Genomic DNA, 21,470 nt, shown 5'->3' with positions numbered 1-21,470 from the left:
AACCCAATAGTAAGTTCGAATACACAATAAAGAGAACCACAATTTACATCTACAGTGCCATTCCAAAATCGAGTATCTGCATACCTGAGAAAAATTGTCGTTAGATACCAATAGCCAAAACAACGGTACTAATCTACGTAACTTGGATAATTGATACAATCATGAAATTTTATATAAAAGCATCACTTACCTAGGTTGGGTCAGTATTGCTTGTTGAAGCCCCACGGGAAAGCGGACATCTTCTATGGTTATGCCCATGTTGATGACACAGTTCACAGCTCTGCTTTTGTTGGATCTCCCTCAAGTCAGAATCTGGCCTTTGGCTTCCCGATTTTCGCCGGACCCCATCCATCTCATTCCGTATCCTAAACTTCACAGGTCGACCTTTGGCCCGCAACAGGTCTGGGTCAGGCACCCACTTTGGACCTTCCACATCCCTCCACAATGACTCTGACTTTGGCACCACAAATTGGTGTGAGTAGGTGCGAATGGCGTTCTCCAAACTATAACATGGGTCAATATATGCCCTTGCATCTTGCCCCAAGTAATGAAGAACTGTAATTGCATGTGAACAAGGGATCTTTCGATTTTGCCACTTTCCACAACCACATGTTCTGGCCAATATGTTTATTTGATGACTATGTTGTCCCCCTCTAGAGCTATGGACGTTGTACGCAGTTGTTACTTGATATATACCATGGATATTATTAAACGGCCTTACTTGGTGTGTTTTAGATTTTTTCAGATTTGCATCAAAGATTTCTAAGGCATATTTACTCCACACCTTGCCCTCCAAGAGATCATGAGTAATTTTTTTTTGTCGATCATGGAAATATGCGACAAGTTTGCTCCAAGTGAATTCAACTAGTGCAGCAATGGGCAAGCCATGGGCACCTTTGAGTACTCCATTGAAGCACTCTGACTTTGGCACCACAAATTGGTGTGAGTAGGTGCGAATGGCATTCTCCAAACTACAACATGGGTCAATATATGCACTTGCATCTTGCCCCAAGTAATGAAGAACTGTAATTGCATGTGAACAAGGGATCCTTCGATTTTGCCACTTTCCACAACCACATGTTCTGGCCAATATGTTTATTTGATGACTATGTTGTCCCCCTCCAAAGCTATGGACGTTGTACGCAGTCGTTACTTGATATATACCATGGACATTATTAAACGGCCTTACTTAGTGTGTTTTAGATTTTTTCAGATTTGCATCAAAGATTTCTAAGGCATATTTACTCCACACCTTGCCCTCCAAGAGATCATGAGTAATTTTTTTGTGTCGATCATGGAAATACGTGACAAGTTTGCTCCAAGTGAATTCAACCAGTGCAGCAATGGGCAGGCCACGGGCACCTTTGAGTACTCCATTGAAGCACTCTGAGACATTGGTTGTCATAGCCCCATAATGGTATCCACCATCATGTAGCTAGGTCCACTTGTCTATATCCTTTTTCATTAGATATGTGCATGGCATGGTGGATGGGTCGGGTTCACTTACCTGTTGTTCGGTGGCTGATTTCTTCCTAAGGGCCTCGATCTCGGCTTCCTTGATAGGTTGTATGTACAACTCAAATTTAGCTTCCTGAGTAGCATACCCCGCTTTCAAGGCCAATGACTTTAAAGTGGCGTCCTAAAAATGCGTGTTGAAGTTGCTAGCAACATGTCGAAGGCAATATCTGTGGTATACTCTTACTCGTCCATGATCATATTTAGGCTAGTTTGCAATTGCGTTTCGAATACCCTTATCTCGGTTAGAAATTATGCAGATGTCCTTATTTGCTATCACATCCCCTAGTGCAAACCTGACGCAATCTAAAAACCACCTCCAACTAGGCCCTGACTCTTTGTCCACAACAGCAAAAATGAGAGGCAAAACCTTGTTGTTGGCATCGGTGGCCATTGCAATCATCAACACCCCTCGATATTTACCATACAAATGGGTCCCATCAATACTGATCACTAGCTTACAATGTTTGAATCCTTCAATGCAAGGAGCGAAAGCCCAAAATACATATCGCAATATTGTAAAACCTTCCTCCCTCGGTTCAATGAGATACCAGTACCGGGTGCCAGCTTCTTGATCCAAGTATGCCAACAACAACTTTTTCAACCTTTCGTAAGACTCTTCCCAATCGCCGAATATCTTGGCAATAGCCCTTTGTTTCGCATCCCATATCTTATAGTAAGAAAGCTTATGTTCATAATACTTCCCTTTGATGTAATCTCTAAGGTGTTGAATTGTTGCCGTGTGATTTTCTTGCAACGTTGGAACAAATTCTGCTGCAAGAAAATTACAATCCATCATTCTACCATCAAGAACCATGCCAAGGGTCATACAACTGTGAGGACCCCCATAATATGTGACCATCCATGTTCCCTGTTTAGGCTTCATGACTACCCCAACGTACCACTTGCATGACCCATCCATGCAGTTCACATACAGTCTACTTTTGGTCGACCTACTAGTCAGAAAGTTTCTGTTATGCTTTGCGGCATAAATTGTTAATGCACATTTCACTGCTTCTTTATTCGCAAAAATCAACCCCGTACAAAAATTCATGTCCGCATTCCAAGAAGAAGCAAATGCTGGCTCACCAACTTCAGGATCAACCATATTTTCCCAAGTATTTTCATAAAATGATAAGGCGGGAGATTCATAAACGGGGGTCGCATTTGTAACATGTTGAACTCTAACAGTAGGGTCTGCATCATCTTCATCACATTCATCCATATCATCAACATTAGGATTGAGAGTAATTTCATGGTCATCAACACCCCTATCAAATTTATCTCACTCAGTCCTCTCTTCTTACTCATCTCTATCGTCAAGATCTTCCCCGACACAGTGTTCGTCTTCATCTTCAACTTCTGGAAGTGTAGAGGATTCACCTCGATGTGTACAAAATTGATCTTCATATCTATTGTCAGGTTTGCTCTCAACTGTTCTTGGTGTCTTTTGAAAAGGGGGTGTATAGCCTCCCAACGTGGTGCATTGATCATCTAGGACTGCAAACTGTAGAGATGTAGTTGTTTGTACAATATCCTCTGCGCCGACTTCCGCACGCGGCTCCAAAGTGACGTACAACTCAAAATTTGCTACTTGTTCCCATTGACACATCTTGTGAAACATGAACTTCACATGTTTGTCTTCTGTTATCGCCATATATCTGTAATTAATGCATTGATTGAGGACTTCTTGTGGAGAACGGAAAGTAATATGTATGTCATGCAAAGTAGGGTTCAGTTGCAGATCTTCCATAATTTTTATCTTCAAATCACTCAAGGTCTTTAACTTATGGCGTATCCTCATATATAACAGCACTGGATACTCGGACATTGAAATGGAAATCCGTCATAAAGGTTGGCATTGCTAAGGGATCCACCGCAGTATATATTTATATAGATCATTATCAACCTATAGATCATCAAGTGCAATTATGTTAGTGACAAATTTATAACTCTCAATCAACATCAATCACAAAACTTTGGATATGACATGCCAACAATACTAACCTCAACCAAATTTGCATATACTCACATCCAAATCATTCTAGAGACATGACTTTCAAAACCCATTCAAATAAGATATGATGAACAAAAATATTATACCAACTAGTTACCCATTGAAATCTTTGTTACAAATCTGAAACAACTATATCTTGAAATAATTTATGCTAAAAAGACTGTAATTGGTGTCTTAGGTATCAAACTCATAATCCATTTCATACCAATGACAAAAACCTAAAAGTACTAAATATTCCTAACAATTGATCACAATATTTAGTACTAAATATTCCCAATATTAATTTTTTTTTAAAAACCTAGCATATTATTAATCACAATATTTACACTAACAAAAAAAATATTCTCAATATGTTGTAATAACATAATTAATCACAATATTTGGTACTAAATATTTCCCCAATACTAAATATTCCCAATAATTAATCACAATATTAATTTTTTTTAAAAACCTAGAAAATAATTTAATCACAATATTTACACTAACAAAAAATAAACAAATATTCCCAATATGTTGTAATAACATAATTAATCACAATATTTGGTACTAAATATTTCCCCAATACTAAATATTCCCAATAATTAATCACAATATTAATTTATTTAAAAAAACCTAGAAAATAATTTAATCACAATATTTACACTAACAAAAAATAAAAAAAATATTCCCAATATGTTGTAATAACATAATTAATCACAATATTTGGTACTAAAAATTCCCAATAATTAATCACAATATTAATTTTTTAAAAAAAACTTAGCAAATAATTTAATCACAATATTTACACTAACAAAAAAAAAAACAATATTTCCAAATATGTTGTAATAACATTAATCACAATATTTAGTACTAAGTATTCCCAATAATTAATCATAATAATAATTAAAAAAAAAACTAACAAATAAACTACCCACAATATACTAACAAATAAATTAATCACAATATTTACTCTAACAAACAAAAAAACAAAAATTTTCAAACTAAAAAACAAAAATTTTCCTAATATGTTCTAATTGTTTCTTAAAAAAATAACCTAGCAAATAACCACAATATTAACTAACAAAAAATATTATCAATATTGTAAAAACATTACTTGAGAGTTGATGAAAGTTGAGTGTGATTGTTGTGTGAGTGATGAGAGGCAAGTTGTGTGAGTGAAGAGAGGAAAGCTGTGAGAGCAGAAGATTGGGTGTGAGCTGGGTAAGGGGGAAAAAGGTCCTAGTTGGGACCCACATGACACGTGGACGGGCTAGGGACCATACATAAAAATCGAGTTTAGTAGAGTCGATTTCCATAAGAAGAAATTGAGTCTAATTCACTCGATTTGTCCAGGTGACGACCAGACAGAAAATCGAGTCTATTAGACTCGATTTTTATTAAATAGATCCACATGACCAGGCACGTGAAATTAGAAGGTGGTGGGCTCAGACACCAGAAACTCGAGTCCTTTGGAATCGATTTTGGAAAACGAGTCCAATGAGCTCGATTTACAAGTGGACATACAGCTAGACAAATTGTCCACGTCAGCTATTGGCGCTATGGGGAAATCGAGTTCATTGGACTCGATTTGTTAGAAATCCAAATTGTTTCAAACGTTGCCTTACTAATGATATAGTTTGGATTTTATAGTTACTTTATAAAAAACGCCAAGATAATCTATCCAAACATATAGAACAAAGAAATTTAAAGATAGAAAATGCATAGCTAAGAAAGATAGAAGAGGGTTATATGAGAAGAACCTTAGAGTCCTCATCATGATGATCAAACTGTTTATGATCAGGACTATCAGTGATATTGGGAGGTGGGGTTCCCTCTAGATTAAGGGCAGCTATACGGTTGCTCCCTCCAACCCATGACGATGATGACGGTACAACATCACTTACTTGCTGCTGTTGTTCTTGGCTTCTAATTCTTTATCTCTCTCTCTCTCTCTCTCGACTTTGATTACCTACTGCATGTGAAAGTTTCAAATGGAGCTCCTTTATTTATAGTGCAATGTGGCAGGAACCAAGCAATACGTTTGGTAATTAAGGACAGCATAGCAGTCACTCTATACTAACTCCAAATTGTCTCCATCCATCCTCATCGCCAAAGATGGATATGTCACTTTCTTCTTTCTTCTTCTTCTTCTTCTTTTTTTTTTTTTTTTTTTTTTTTTAATTCTTGGTAGAGAAATAAAATTTTCACTTCCTTTCGTCTTGAAGAGGTCTACTATTTAAGAATAAACGAAAAAAGAAAGAAAGAAGATATTCTAAGAATGATGTTTGAATGTTTCCACTCCTTGGCTAATATGTTCCTCTTTTGCATTCTATATTTGTAAGAACTCTCTCTGACTTTTCTTTTCTTTTTGGCAAAGAAATACCTAACCCTGTATCATCCATTTGTTCAAGACAAATGAACACGTATATTAGCCCTTTTTTTTCATTTCATGACACGCTTTTGCTCATGTCCGCTTATAAATTGTCTCAATGTAACTTGGTTGAGATGGGGTGGGCTTCTCATCACAATTTTCAGCTCATTGAATTTCAAAACAAGGGTGTGAAAGAAAACTCATGAAAAATAGGATCTCCAAAGTTTAACCTTAAAGTTTTTTTTTTTTTGTTGAGTGGTAAAAACATTGCACGTTTTTATATTACAATTTTCATGCTATTGACGGTGATGGTTTGTAGTGATGACAATGATAGCATGAATAATAAACGGTGGTAGTGAAGAGGTGGATGGTAATAGTGGCTATAGCCCTTGTTTTTTGTAGTGTAACATTGGTGATAATAGTGTAAAATAAATAGTAATGATATTAAAATAATAATATTAGTTGAATTTGCACACTGAAGAATCCCTCTTATCAAAGCAATAAACGGAAAAAAAAATTATCATAATTTTCTATTATAATTTGCATGTACCCACTATTATTTGGTTACACTCACACAACAAATAGGTATAAAAAATTTCGCTATCTCAAGAGAGCTTTATACTAAGACAATGGTTTCAAGTACCAAATTTATCAACTTATAACTTTGACCTTGTATTCCAATTACATTTGGACCCAGGTTTTGAATTTTGTTTAGGAGGCCATTCTAGATTGACTACTTGAGCGGAATATTTTAGTATCGGTTAGAGATTACACATTGGATATATATAATTGATTTATATTAATTGATCTAATTTAATGTTTTTAAATAATTCTTTATAAAGAGTGATGAGATTAGTTACTTAAAAAATTAGGTTAAAATGCAAATTGCACCCTCTAATTTTAACTAAAATTCATTCAAGTCCTCTAAGTTTACTTTCATTTAATTGGGCCCTCTAAGTTTTTAATTTATTCAACCCAATCTTTTTGTCTAATTTCATTAAAAATGTGTCATTAAAAAATATTTTTTTCACATAAAAAATTCTATAAAATTAATAAAAATATTTTATAGATTTTTTATGTGAAATATTCTTTCATATTAGTTAATTGCATACTAAATGAAATTTTTTTAATAAAATTGGATGAAAATGCTTGAATTTAGTAAATTTGAAACTTAGAAAACTCAATTAAACAAAAATAAGGTTAAGGGACTCAAATAAATTCCAGTCAAACTTAAAAGATCTAGAGTCTGTCTGGTATTGTTGTTTAAACAACAGTTTTCATTGTTTAAACAATAGTACACATATTTTCATAATATTTTTTTACCCACATTTTTTCACAACACCTAAATAATGTTACGAAAAATCTCTTATCAAGCGAGCTACCAATTTGCACTTCAGCCTTTAAAAAAAAAAAAAAAACAAATATGGTACTTTTGGAAATAAAAAGTATACAGGGAAGTTACCAAAGAGTACGAAGCTTCCAAGAAGTACTTTTAAATAAAGCACTCTTACGTGAGCTTGACTTCAGTTTCTACTATCTCACTCTCACCTTTTTCAGCCCATTTTTTAATTGTTTTATGTCTCATCTTGATTCTAAATAATCTGATTATTAATGAAATTGAATAAGTATAATAATTTTTATTAATAATCTTGTTTAAGATTCCAATTGAACCAAGAAAAAAAATGGAGGGGGGCAAGAATTCACCTCATGAAATGCTTATTATTGATGAATCACCGTCCATTATCGGAATAAAATTCTTCTCTTATTAGTTTAACCTTTGGATAACATCAACATCAAGAGTTTAGGCTATGCTATTTAGCATGAAAGGAAGACAGTCATGTTATTATACTTTGTGACCGTTTCGGAGGTACTTAAAAGCTACATTGTTGTAAAGTTGTAATTTACAACTATATTTTATGTTAGCTTTATTCCATGACAAAAAGTGTTGTAATTGCATTAATTTTGTTCTTTGTATTTTGTATTGGGTTTAGTATTAAGTTGGTGAAAAATCGAGCATAAAATGTAGATCAGTGCAGTTTCATGACTAGCTCACAAGAAGTTCACGAGAAAGGTTCCCGCGAAAAGGACACATGAGAAGCATATGCTGAAAGCTGAGGATTCAAGTGCTAGGCTGCCTTTCGTGAGTACTTCGTGAGACAGGCCATCTCACGAGGTACCCGCAAAACTCTCTGACTGGAAGATTTTGTTGGGTTAAAATGAATTTGACCCATTGAAAATTAATTAATTACCCAAGTTAATTAATTATTCAAATTACATGCAGTAGTGTGATAGCACAATCAAATCACAAAATAACTAAAACACTGCAGAAAATAAATTTGACACAGGTGATTTGTTTACGAATGGGGAAAACTATTCAGGTGAAACTCCACTTGGTGAATTTAAGGTCACCACTCCCGAGAATCTACTATTATCAATCACAAGTGGTTACAAGTACAAGGAATCTTACCAAACCCTTTGGCCTATCTCGAAATACCAACTTACAGTTGAACCCTTACTCCAATACCCAATTGGACTTGTATTGTAGCGGCAATCTCTCTGTTCAATGCACAAATTCCAACACGTGATTAACCAATGATGCACGAATCCTAATACGTGACTAACACACCAACTTGAAGAAGATTGTTAGCTGCAAAGTTCTTCAGTTTATCAACAATGAAGATTAGGCACTACAAGAAATCTGTACTATTGTGACGTTTTTTTTGTGGCAGGTGCAAAAACTGCCGCTATATGTCGCAAATTGCAGTGTTTTTTGGGACCGCCATTATAGGTATAGTATTTTGCGGCGTCCTATAGTGGCGGCGGGACATAAAACCTACGCAATATATATGGTTTAGCAGTGGTAAATACATCATTTTGCGCAAATACTATAGCGACAATAGAGAAAAACGCCGCAATATGTGAGCTGTAGTGGCATTTGTATGACCGTCGTAATAGGTACTTCTTTTGCGGCAGTTTTTCTTAGTTATAGCGGTGGGTTGGACCGCTGCTATTGATCTTCTAAATCCCCGCATCTCCCCAAATCTTCCCTCTATTTTTTTTTTAGCTTTTCATTTTAGCACCTTTTCATTTTTACCAAAAACACCGTATCTCTCTAACTCTCATTCACTGTATCTCTATCTCATTCACTTCAGAGACCCAAAATCCCAGCTCTCTCTCTCTAGCTCTCACTCTCCCTTGCAGACCCAAAATCCCACCCAAACAGTATTTATCTTTTAAACCCTATCTCTTTCTCTAGCTCTCTTTCTCTTTCTCTCACTCTCCCTTGTAGACCCAAAATCCCACCACCGCTGCCACCTTCACAACAACCCCACCACCACCACCAAACCACGTCGACTCAGTGGTCGCCACCTAGCAACCCAAATCCACCTCGTCGTCGCCACATTATTTCAATCCACCTCGTGAGGTTTTTATTTTTTATTTTTTTTTATCTGACGTGTTATGTTCAATGTGTTATCTATTTTTTTGTTATTTGTTTGGTAATATATTAGGATGTTTTCTAGTCAAAAACCAAATTATTCCTCTGAATTCTTTGATTCTTTAATTTTTTAAATGGGTTATTGATGTTGGGCTTGTTTATCGGGTTGATTGTTTGAAGAAAAGGAAATGCAATTTGAGCAAAAGCTGTTCAATTTCTCTCTCTCAATGGGGCAATTGTAAGATTATCATAATGTTTAGACTATATTGAATCAGTCACGTAATTTGAGATGAATGGGGAGTGAATGTGCTTATAATCTTCTCAAATTGATATGGCATTCAAAAGGTGGAAGCACTCTCCTTCAACTTAGAGCAATATAGCACATTTATCATCAAATTATAGGGGTTTCTTTAGCTTCAAATTCTATTATAGGTCACTTGTTACTGCTCTGTAGTATTCTACAATCTGGCATTGTGTTTGAAATTTATTGTAGATATTTATGCCATTAACAAATTCACCATTAGTTGTCTATTTTCATAGAGATGGCTATGCAATTAGCAAACAACATGGTCCCTAAATATTTAAGCTATTCCTAAAAGGAAAACAAATTGATTCATTGATTGTAGCAAACATTGATAACAATGGTCCTAGCAATCTATTGGTGTAAGCATGTTCAAACCATTTTCTGAAATATAGAAGCAACATAAGAAGTAGATTGAAGCTGAAAGTATTTTTGGGTTTGCTTTTAAACAAATATTTGGAGGACAGAATTTGCAATGTTTTAAAGCAAGAAAAGTTCTTTAAATAAAGTTGTTAACAGGATAGTACCCTATGTTAAGTGGTGCAAGTTGTAAGGAATTCAAATTGTTTTAAAAAAGGATAATAGTTCTTCTGTCTCCTTTTTTGAAAGATTTGAGTGCTTGGGTTGGGTTGTATATCTGGTTAATTGCAGATATGACTCTTGTGTACTCTTGTAGTCATTTCTGTTTCTATTTTTTAGTTCTTTATGTATAATTCGGTTGAATCTATTTAATTTCACTATATATTTTCTTTACAAAACAAATTTGCTGCTTGATAGTTTTTTTTTTTTTTTAATTAAATTCTTTTGGTTTTATCTTAATGGACTAAAATGAGATTTGGGTTTTGAATTTGATTAGCTTGGTTAATAGTTATGATGATACTTGTTTTTATTTTACACTTTGACAGTTGAAATGGCAAGGCAAAAAGCAAATTCGCGCATGCATTCCAATAGCGTAATTGTGGAAGGAGCTTCTACAGAACTTGTGGATCAAGAAACGAACCAAGAAATACACGAAGCTTTTATGCAAGGTATGGGCTTACAACTTGATATCAAATTTGCTATTAGTTTGCTTAAAAATTCTATTTAAAAAAAAAAAAAAAAAAAAAACAAAATGGGTGACTACTGCATACAAGATACAATTCTAGCCTCATGTATACAATATTTGCATATTGAGAGGCATATAAAATTTTATGAAAATGATTGCCTTAGGTGCTTTAGTCATTTTGTGTTGGGATTTAGATTTTGTTGATGAGTTTCTGTCAAAATGGGTGTCAACAAGGGTTGTAATTGTTGCATATTAGTTTAACTGAAGTGTTGAATTGGGAGTTGCTTGAAGATCTAGAGTTGAAGTATATTAGGACAAGCGATCATTAACTAGTTTTTATCCTTTTTTGTGAGTTCATTGATGTATCAAAGTTTTGGATTGGTGCAGACTGGTTTGTTCATGGTGGAGATTCTATAGAAGAGAACAAAGTTCTGAAGTTGCTACAGTGGGATGCAAACGAATTGTTTGCTTAGTTACATGTTGTGTGTGTCAGCATATTTTTTGGTTGAGAAAAATGGTGTTATTTATTGCTACTTGCTAGAATAATTGTTAAAGTATGCTGGAGAGACCAAAGTCCTAAAGAACAAAACCAATCAATAATAAATGAGCACTATATTCAAACCACTAAGAAAAAGCATCAATACAAATTGGGGGAAAAAAAAAAACCCTTCAAGAATGTAGTGATACTCTTGTCATTGCTTCATCATTATGTTTGGTAAACTTTTAATAATTAAATTGGTTCAAGTGATAATTAATCAAGTCATTAGGTCATTGGATCATAACTAGATTTTCATCATGTGCACCTTATCATTATCTACCTATACAGAATTAGCTGAAATTATACAATAAGACAATCCCCATTAAAATCTATCTTGAATAAGCTTATTTGGAAATGGAAAATATCATGACTATCACCTTGGTCTCTTTGGCTTCAGCAAAAGTCATTTCAATAGTGAATCAACTAACTACCTAGACTTATTGGTGCCCCAACAAAAGAAAAGTGGTCTCCTTTCCCTTTTCTGTTTGAATTTTTAACTAAAAGAGCATAAAACTTAACATTCTTTATAATTGACTGTCAATTTTCATTTTTCCCACTGACTTAGACTCCCTAGCTAAGTAAATTCCAAGCTCCTTATAATGAAGAAAGCAAAGCATCATTTGGTCTGTACTCTTGCATGAGAAAAAAAAAAGCTTAACAATCAGAAAACACAAACTTGCTTAGCTAACATGGGTCTCATGCTGCTCAAGAAAGTCAATCTTCTCTTCCTCATTATTTCAGCATCACTCTTATCAACTTGTCTTGCAAGTGGGTCTTTTTAACTCAATTGTTGCAGCCTTTGGTGCAAATTGTACTCACTGTCAGAGCTTTTATAAAAGAAAGTGTTCAACATTTACCAATAGCTAAAGTATACTTATTAGATATATAAAATTGAAGAACAAAAATCTAAATAGATTATGTTTCTATCTCTGACACCCACCATGTTAGGGTGTTAAGTTGTTCATGAAAAGTTTCATGGGCTTGATGCTAATCTTCTTTACTTGGCACTACAAAAAAACTATTCATGAAAAGTTTCATTAAACACTATCTCTTAGCAAAATACAACCTATAATATATTATTTCATTTGCCACCTCACTTTCCACTTTTTTTAAATTTTTATTTAATTTCATATATATTTACTTTAACGATATTATCTTCTTTAAATTTCAGATGTGCAGCCACCTGTACATGCCACTCGCAGGCCAAGCAAGAACTTGGAAGTTTGGGATCTTCCCGACGACCAAGTAATTGAGTTGCCGCTAAATAGTATGCATGAACCAGTTGATGAAGGGGCGAGGGCTTTCACTGGTTTCTTGGGAAGGATTACTCGAAAACCCCACATGTGCCCAATAAGATATCTGGATTGGAGGGACATGCCAGAAGAACTTAAAGAAGAGTGTTGGCGTCTTGGAGAGATAAACCAGGAACTTATAATACTTGTAATTATGACATTTTAGCATGTTTGTTGCAGTTCTAATTGTAACTCAACTATTTGATTGTAGCGAAAATACATTGTCCCTACTAATCCTATTTCATATGCGGGTTTGAAGACATTTACCTTACAAAAAATTGGGAAGGCTTGGAGGGATCACAAGTGTAGGCTGAAAATGGCTCATTACATACCGCATCCAAGAAACAAAGCACAGGTGAAGAGCAACTGACCCAAGGGATGCATACCAAAAGATTGGGATGTTCTTGTTGACCATTGGTATACTGAGAATGCAGTGGTATGTTCTTTTTAATTTTTTTTTTTTTGGTTTTCATTACTACCATGTTGTAAATGTGATGGCTATTTCTGCCCAAAGAAATAACCATCACATTGATAATAGGTATGAAAATGGTTATTTCTGCCCATTCCTTTCTTCCATAGTCGCCGACTGAGAGCTCTTTTCCCATTTCCCAAATTCCCTTGATTGAAGTATTGTTGAGATTTTGATAATGTGTATGAAAATATAATCGGTATAAATATTCTCATACAATCTGAGATTTTGATAAGAAATTGTTCAATGAAATGTTTGTGTGAGTTGTGTATTTTAATGCATCAGTTTTCCTCTGAGATTTAGAGCAATTATTGTCAAACCTAACTCCCCTCCCTATTAATCTAGTGAAATGGTTGGATTGTGGAATATCTATCTTTAAAAGTAGAATATCTATCTTCCCATTTATTTGCTATTTCTTATTCTTCCACCTTTGTCATTTGTAAGTAAACTAGTCCTACTTTTCTGATTGTGCTAAGGATCTACTAGGCTTTGTGCAATTTTATTTCTGCTTTATTTTCTAGTACGAATTATCTGCTGGGGGATTGGGGTCCTCGTCGAAGGTTGTTGGGTTAAACGGTTTGAACATTGTGAAGTTTGGTTTTTCCAGAACCGTCACATTATTATGCTTAGCAATCAAGCTGCCAGCTAGTTTTATTTTATACGTGAGTAGTTATGGATATGTGCTTTTAGAGCAGTACATCTAGCTTTATCTTTAGCTACTGAAATTACACCATTTGTATTGCCTGTGAAATTCTCATTGTATCATTTCCAAGCAATTTAGCAATAATATCTGGGTGCCTTTTTATTTTTATTGGGCTTTCATTGTTTATCTTTATACTATTTATCTTTAGTCATCATCTTCTCAATTGGATTATCATTCATTACCTCATGTATCTATTAAATATATTACTAAAATTAAAATGCAGAAGGATTCAAACGCAGACTTTGTTTCTTTTTTTTTTTTTTACATCTGTTTCTCTTCTATTTTCTCTTCTAATGTTGAAGTTTTGTTGATTTTATAAAATATGAACAGTATACTTTCCTATCTAGTCATTGTTAGCATTGTCACGATTCATTAAGTTTCTCCAAATTATGCTTTGATTAATAAAATGTCCTGATGGTCAAGTATTTTCAAACTGTCAACATGCACTTTCCTATTAGTGACCTCACGCTCACTAGCATATTTCAACTCCATACCAAGTGTTCTGTCTCTTCACTTCTAAGGTCATTTTCTTCCTGACAAAGAAGCATCCAAACTATCCAAATTTAAGAACTATACTTTTTACAGATTTTTGACAACTCTACTTAAATCAATGTTCATTTTTTAATATTACAATACATTAGCAATTTCACTTCCACAGTCACAGTTTACTGCTTTAACAAGGCCCCCTTTTCTTTGTTTTACAATTCTTAAGTTTCTCTTGAATTGTATGCAACCAGTAGTAAAACATGTATGTAACAATCATTGACTCAGAACCTAGTGCCCCATTACATCTTATTAAATGATCAAAGATTTTGTCTTGCTATTCTGATGGTATTCTTTGACTCCAAATTTTGTAGATAGAGTCAGAGAAGAATAGGGACCGTCATTCTAAATAGGAGGACTTACATACTGCTGGTTCATGCAGCTTTGTCGTGCACGCTACAAAGAAGGTAATAAGTACTATGACTAATTTTTAAATGATTTAACTTATCTTAAGTTTATGTGGAACTAATATTCATCACTACATAAATATGCCGTTCATATTGTAGGCAAAAACGGATGGACGTCCTGTAGAGCGTGTAGCATTATATTCAATATTGCATACTTGTAAAGATGGATCTACAGTTAATCCTGTAGTGCAAGAAAAAATGGTGAGTAATCCATTTGTGGTTTCATTTTCATTGTCATTCATTGCATTTGCTTCAATAGAGTGGTTTCACAATAATAAACCCAATTAGCTTTTATAAACACTCTAAGGACTTCACAATATTATTAAAGACTAGGCATAAGCAGATTCTGTCACTAACATCAGCATATATAGTTTTAACTAAGCTTTCATCTACACAAACTTTATCTGTCATTGATGAAATGAAATTCTATAGAGAGGATAGCAAGTATTAATTTAGTTCCTCTCTCATCTTTATTAATAGTATCTTGTATTGCTATAGAGAGGACATATTTTGGCTGCATCTTATTGTATTCATTATATTGTGTATGTTCTTAGTGTTTATATAGAGCTCCGCGTCTCCAACTGTTGCTAGCAGTTTTGTGAGATGGTGTGTTCTGTTGCTCAAAAAAATTATATTGTGTATGCTTCTCAATATAATTTTTGTTGTCTTCAATCAAATGATGTTGCTAATTTCTAATTATTTTGTTTTGTTCAAACCCAAATATCATAATAAAATGAAGGAGTTGTTGGTTGAACCTTCGAATTAATTGCAATCAAATGACACAAGTGGTAGTATTGCATGGGCACTAGACGATGTGTTTGCCAAAGTGATGGGCAAAGAGTGCAAAGGTCGTATTCGTGGGGTAGGATTTGGTCCAAGCCCAAGTGGCCGAAGTAGCAAGAGTGCTCTCACGGACCTTCAAATACAATCAAGTCAATCAAGGGACGACAAAGTTACACAACTGAAGGCTCCCTTGGCTGAGATGCAGGAGAAATTGTCCTCTTTTGACAAATTGAAGAAAAGACTTAGCCAATTCGAAGAGATGGAGCAAAGAATGGCTTGCATGCTTCAACAAGTGCAACAAATAATTCAAAATGCAGTCAGGTTGGCATTAATGATTTCGATTTTGGGGTTTCTAACGGTTAATTTGTGTTTTTGGGTTAATTTGTATTTAGATAATAACAAGGTTTGTGCTGTGTTTTTTGAGCTTTCTTTCTAAGCTACATGATTTATACTTGTCAATTTTAAGGTAATATATAACTTAGTGAAGACTTTGTGCTGATTAGCACTTTGGGCCGTTGAAAAATATCAAAAGTGTGTAAAGGGGTTTGATCCTTTCGGCTGATTAACACTTTGATTAGCACTTGGAGTCTGATAATGTTATACAAAACAGATAAGGGGTTTTTTATTTTTTATTTTTTATAATCCAGTAGTAGTTAAATAAACGCATGTCATTCAGGTAAAGCTCTATTGATTGTCCAAGTTCACTGTTTTGTTATTAATGTTGCTATTATTCTAAGTGCATTCAGGCTTCAAAGATGGGTGCTTACAATGATGGTAGTTTTACAATTGAAACTTACACAATATTGTTTGCGGAATATTGTATTAATCTTCTTACATAGATATGAGGTGTCCTAAACCTTGATATAGTTTGGCTATTAATAATTTGTTCACTATATACCTCTAATTTCATTACATACCTCTAATCTTCTTAAGGATGTTCTCTTTCTAGTTTCAATTAAAACCTCTAATTTTTGCTTTTTCTATTTTCATTAATTTTGAGTGTCTTGCCTCAAAAGGTTGCAATTTCTAGGTCTCAGTGTATATGTATATATATAGGTACAAAGCCATTTCCTGATTGCCTACTAGGGGTAAAAAAACAAAGTCTTTTTGGTCTTATCTTATCATCTAGGCAGCCATTTACTTTGATTTGAAGAAGCATATATTATGATGAATGAAATAGAACTAAGAAACATAAAACAATCATAAATTTTGTTCCTTGCTTTTTGAGAGCATTTGTTTACTGTCATTGGCATACTTTAATGGGAATTTTGTAAGCCTTACAATTACATTTAAACTGTAGGATTTTTCTTACCTGCTTGATTACATAATTGAATTATTAGAAGTACTGCTAAAAATGACTAATTATTGGTATTAAACATTATGTAATAATAAGTGATTTTTTTTTTTCTTCTATTGCCTATTAAGACAAACAAACAGTCCATAGGTTGCTTTTTTCTTATGATAGGTAGGTTTGAATAGCAGATATAAATAGCAAAGGGGAAATAGGAAAAAAAATGAAGGGAAAGAAGGTGGAACAAGAGTTCATGTTGACAAGTGTTATCATCTAAACGCCTTGTGAATAAGTAACTGTCATCCTTCCTAAGTTCCCATGTCAACTTTGTAATAGTGTTCTTTATACATTACTTTGAATTCAATGTCTTCCAAGGAAGAACTCTAGTCTATGTTAAACCCTTAAGTTATGTAGTTGTTTTTTTAAGCTGGATTTTTAAATCCTTGGCCTGCAAGATCACCATGTGGGAGCTCTCCTTGTATCTGGTAGTGTGTGATGTTGAACATTGGAATGATTTCCAGTGAAGTACAGTCATCACTCATCACTTGCCTGGTCCAAATAATGGACTAGCTAACTACTTTCAAAACCTTTTGCAAAAGTAGGGTTTAAACTTAGATACAATTGTTTTTGGATATTGTATCTTAGGCTCTCTAAATGAACTTAACTACATGATTGTATTAACCAATGCAGTAAAAAAAATTTATCTTTTTCTAGGAAAATTAGATTCAACCATGTGTTTCATTGATCAATGTAACCATGTGGTTGAATTTAACTAGGGAACATAAGGTACAATATATGTGATTTCCATATTGTAGTTGCAGCCTTTGAAACTCCAAATTTTCCTTGTAATGCTCATGCATTAAGCAATTTTGGATTCCAATATTTGATATCGTTGTGTCCTAATATTTGTATGTAGAACGTTTCTCGGTTCCTACAATCCCCAGCTCTTCAAAAATCATCAGTTGCACCCCATCAACCAAGTAGCATATAAATTTTATGTTGGTGTTTGAGGACATTTTGTGTACAAAGAACCACATTTGAACAAACACATTTTTTGTAAGTGTTGAAAAATATTTTGAAACACTTTGAAACTTTGATTATGGTATAGTTTAATTTAAGTGTTGAAGGACTTTCTGTGTACAAAGGACCACATCTTTTCTTTTGTTAATTTTATGATGATAGATATAGACAATGTTATGTAGTTAATATAATGTTGTGTACGAAGGACCACATCTTTTCTTTTGTTATGTATTTGATAATATATTTCTATGTTAATATTACATTAGTTTGGAGACATTTGTGGTGTTGTTAATTAGTTGCATTTGTGGTATTGTGTTAGTAGAGCTAAAACTATTACAGGTTCTTTGTAATAGGTCTGTGAAAAAAATAGTGGTTTTAAAACCTGCTGGGAAAAAAAAAACCTATAGCGGCAATCAAAAAGCGCCGCTAAAGGTGCATATATTATGATTTAAATGAAGTTCTATAGCGGCATTTTTTCCCCGCCACTAAAAGGTTTACACATATAACGGCGTTTCTCCCCGCCGCTAAAAGTCAATGGACCCGAATTCTGACCTCATATGGCGGTGGTTTTTTGCCTGCTACAAAAAACCAAAAGCACCACTTAAAGGTGCATTTATAGCGGTGTTTTTTGTTACCGCCACAATAGAGATATTGTGGCACCGCAAAGCTGGCGGGTAGAACCACCGAAATAGCCCCCGTCGCAATAGGCCAAATGGACCTTTAAGGGTGGATTTTTGGGCTCTTGTGGCGGTTTTGGCCAGCCACAATAGTCTAGTTTTTTGTAGTGAGGAAGCTCCTTGGTCACAAAACCCTTGGCGTAAAGACGCAGTAACTTCTACAGAGAGAATAATGAACTAGGTCACTTTTTGCATTCGATCACACAATGCTTGTATTCTATAGGCATACACTTTGCATACTTTGTGCATTAATGCGACAGTCTTCTGATGAGCTTTAATGAACAACACTTCATTCACTTATTTCTTAGTCAGACTTGCATGGCTTCAATACTTAACTTGAACACTTATTTTTTGAAGTATTAAAATCATCCTAGATCTACCCAATTACAAGTAAAGTGCATTTTGTCAAAAAGATTAGCTAATTACATAAATATCCCTAACAAATTTTAAGTGTGACTTTCTTACCCTTCACTCATACTATATATATTATCATTACCCACAAAAGTAAAGGAGGTTATATTCAGAGATAAAATCTCTAGATAGGTTTTCTACAACACAGCACACTCATCTTTGAGAGAGAGAGCTACTCATCCTTAGTGAGAAATCATTGTTGCCTCTTCTCCTTCCCTCAACCATTGTCAAACCTTGAGAGAAGATTTGTACCCAAACATAACTCACACCTATTCAGAGTGTAGAGAGTGTTTTGGAGCTTAGGAGGCTTTAGGGATTTGCCAAAAGAAGCCAGTGAGGCTTAGCGGATGCAATCGGGTGATATTGCGAGATCCAGAAAGCTAGTGAAAACAAGACTCCAAGAAGTTTTTTGGTCGCAAGAGCTTGGAGGGCTCAAGTACATTGGGTAGATTAGGCTTGAAGGGTCTTTTATTATTCATGTACTCCAATTTATTCACTAGTGGATTGATTTCGACTTAGAGGGTCGCGAAGAGGTTTTTCGCCAAGTTCTTTGGTTTCCTTTTCGATAACATGTGTTGGTGTTATCTTGTGTTTGCATCTCTCCTCCCTTACTCTTGTACTTTACTATTATTGTTTATTGTTCATGTTTATGCACTAGATTAGTTCTGATTGTCCGCACTTAGATATAAGTTAGAGTAAAAGCAATTAAGCCATAATTTAAAATTGGGGTCTAAACAAGCTCGTGTGTTTTCACACAATTCTGAGCTTTCAATTTTTTTTTTTTTTTTTTTACTATTTATAGGTCCTACATAAGTTACCTACTTATTTTTTAACTTTTACTTATTTTTTCTACTATTTGCGGATCCAACGTAAATCATCTACATATTTTATTTAACTTTTACCTTTTTTTTAGAGTTTGCAACCTACAATGTCCGCTTCTAATAATTATGTTCTTTATCATTAGACTAAGACAAATCGGTTTGGTATAGACGAGGATTGAACTTCAAATCTCTTATTCAATTATCAAAGACTTTATCAGATGAGCTAACTGGAACCAACTTACTTTTACGTTTTATTTATAGTACTTTCCACAAAAGATAGATAAATTGTTCTCAAACAAACACTATCATTTCCTTTATATCATTGTGCTTAATAGGGTTTGGCCATGTGCTCTAACATACAAAATTACAGTAGGTCTAACTAATCCATTTCCTTGATTAGCTGATTAGCTAAGTATATCAACAAAATGATTTTTTTTTTTTTTTTTACTTTCTTTGTGTACTTTTTTCTACTAATGGAAAACAACCATATCTCTTTTCAAGAATCAAGCATCACTCATATCAACATTAGATAAATTTCTTTCGAAAGTTAAACCTGAAGTAGTAATACTTTTTTGGCCAAAATAAAAAACTCACCCTTTAAGTTTCACAGTTTTTCATTTCAGTCCTCTAAGTTTTGGTTTTGTCATTTCAGTTCTCTAAGTTTCATTCATTCCCAATTGATTCCTCTGTTAGTTTTTTCCGTCAACTTACCAAAATGATGCTGTCTAGGACTTTAGTTAATATTTTTTTTTCTTAATTTTAGAAAAACGTTAATTGGAAAAAAAAAAAACATAAACAAAATTAGTGGGGAACGATGTCATTCCCTCCCCCATGCCTAAAGAACAAAATTAATCTCCACCCACTAAACCCTAGCCCAGTACTGATTACTGAGAGATTAAGGGAGAAAGAGGGGCAAAGAGAGAGAAAGAGAGATCAAAAGGGGCAAGAGAGACTGAGAGGGGGAAAGAGGGAGAAGACAGATTGAGAGACTAGTGTTTACAATGGCTTGGTCTAGGGATACTCGATGGCTCTGCTCAAGAGGTGTACTTGGTAGCTCTGCTCCAGTAGGTGTACTCAGCAGCTACGAAATCCTTTCAGTAAGTTAAGCTAGATTTTCAGTTTCTGTTCTTATAGGTATTAGCTTAATTGTGGGAACATTTCTTATTTTCAAGCACATATTCTAATAAATATTTTTCTCTCTTAAAATAATTCAAACATAACCCACTGTACTATATGTCTTAGATCAGTGAGCCATTGATTACTGTCATTAATTCAGAGATAACCCACTCTAGTTGTGGTACCTAGGTTAATTAGATCTCCTTAACTCCACATAGTAGCATCTTACCTTGGTGTATTGCTTATCAAAGTCCTATCTTACCATGCCTCTAGCAATTTCTCTAGCTCTATATGCCTTGGACAAGGCAAGCTATACTTATGCATCCCTCACCACTACAGCTAACAATTCTATAGTTGTGTAATCAATATTAGCTCAAAATTGGTCAACATACTTTTCTGCCATTCAATTTGCAGAAACTTGCTTGCTATAGGAAGACCTACTACATGTATGAGTATCATATATGCACTAATCCAAAAGTTTGCATCCTTATCAATACCTTCAGACACCTTCCAAGGACAACCTTCAACACATTTTCACCTCGCTCTAGACTTCTCATTTTCATACAACAATATGCCATATCCATGCTTTAATTTGTAAGCTCGTGCAAACTCTTTGAATTGCTTGTTGTCCCTAAAGTACATCCCCAACACAAATTGAAGATCCTTTTATTGGCGTGAGCTATCACTGATTGGAGAAATTGTAGGCTAGATTGTCTAGAATCCCTTCTCTTAAGG

General features: G+C 34.3%; 1 pseudogene; it reads right to left on the bottom strand.

The window, feature by feature from the left end:
* LOC142620491 (metal transporter Nramp7.2-like) overlaps window positions 1-5,618 on the bottom strand; it is a 33,343-nt pseudogene extending 27,725 nt beyond the window's left edge.
* Window positions 5,619-21,470: the final 15,852 nt, after the last annotated feature.

Source organism: Castanea sativa, chromosome 12 (assembly GCF_040712315.1).
Source record: "Castanea sativa cultivar Marrone di Chiusa Pesio chromosome 12, ASM4071231v1".
Taxonomy (NCBI): Eukaryota; Viridiplantae; Streptophyta; class Magnoliopsida; order Fagales; family Fagaceae; genus Castanea; species Castanea sativa.
This window is presented reverse-complemented; position numbering and strand designations above follow the sequence as displayed.